The sequence below is a fragment of the Etheostoma cragini genome, chromosome 23 (genome assembly GCF_013103735.1).
Source record: "Etheostoma cragini isolate CJK2018 chromosome 23, CSU_Ecrag_1.0, whole genome shotgun sequence".
Lineage (NCBI taxonomy): Eukaryota > Metazoa > Chordata > Actinopteri > Perciformes > Percidae > Etheostoma > Etheostoma cragini.
In genome coordinates, this window is record NC_048429.1 from 1,450,543 (window position 1) to 1,451,999 (window position 1,457).

The following is a 1,457-nucleotide window of genomic DNA, read 5'->3' on the forward strand; positions in this document are numbered from 1 at the left end:
TAATAACAGTCTTAAACAGTCTATAAACAGTTTTTATCCAAGGGCCATAATTGAACTTAATGCCACTTGAGTTTCAGGAAATGTCTTGTTTGTGTGGTACGCCTGTATTTAGTATTTTAACTTTCATTTTTAAAAAGATAAACTACCTCTTTACATCTTTTTATAGTGATTTTAGAGACCCTTGTCCTTGGTCTCTCTGGCCCTCTCTAATTTCCCTACAAGATGTTGACATCTTGTTTTTTCGGTTGAAAACAGCTCTGAGGACTTTGATTTGGAAGTTACTGGCAGTATTGTTAGAGTACTGAGGACTTGCTTTACAACTTTGTGGACCTGCAGTAAAACTCTGCTGAGTCTCAGTCATATATAAGTCAAGAAAGAAGGAGGGAAGATAACTGTCAACTGGATATAGAGCGTAACCCTCATTTTAAACAGGTTGAGCAGCTCCTCCTTTTGGGTGATTTACTGTCAGGACATACGATGAAAGATATTCTTGGGAATGCGTTGAGTAAGTGACGAGTTTTTTCTCTGTTTGAGTATTTTAACAATGTCGGCGTATTAGAGTCACTGAAGGTTTAAAAAAGAAAAAGGTACAGAGCCAAGGGAAGTGGGTAACATCCTTAGAAAAAAACTCAAACTATGATGGTTAAAGTTAAATTTAAGAGAAAGAAACGGGAACATTTTCTGAGAATATTAAAATCACAAATTTGTTGAAGTTGTTGATCCAACTTTGCAAGTGAAGCAAAGTAGCCCCTTTACATGAAAACGCTAAATTTCCTTCCGCCCTTTACATTTAAGAGTTTTATCTTGTAAATGTACTACTTTAATGTCAGAAAGTCTTGGAATATTACCCTCTCTTTGGCTTAGTATTTCTTTTTATTTCTCCACAATGGCCCCAATAAGCCATTGTTTTATCCAATATTTTCACATCAATAGCCCCTAAACGTCTGGTGTAAATACAGCCCACTCTTAACTGTACCATTACCTGCATAAAAACATGTAACATATGCATGTATAATGTCTAACATGTACTGTATTACTGTACATTATATTGTATTTGTCTCTACTCAAAATGTAGAGATGTGGAATTGGAAATGTAAGTAACAATAGCAACAATTCTGTCACTTAATGTCATCACTGCCAGTAACGAGCGATAATTAACTTCTTCATTACTGTAATTACTGTAAATACTAAGTCATGTCAAGTCTTTTATATCTAACAACTGACCGTTATCTTGTTCGATGCCCGGTTACTATGGTTTTATGATATGCTGTCACTCTACACATATTGTATTCTACATTATGCGGTATGATTTTGTTTGGCTGCTGCAGGCCGTGTAGGATAACTACCCGGCCTGCAGCAGCCAATCAGATCCCTCGAGACTTTGCTGACTGCATGACAGTGGTGAGAGGATTCACTGATCAACAGAAGGTGGACTACTTCAAGAGGAGACCCCAGAT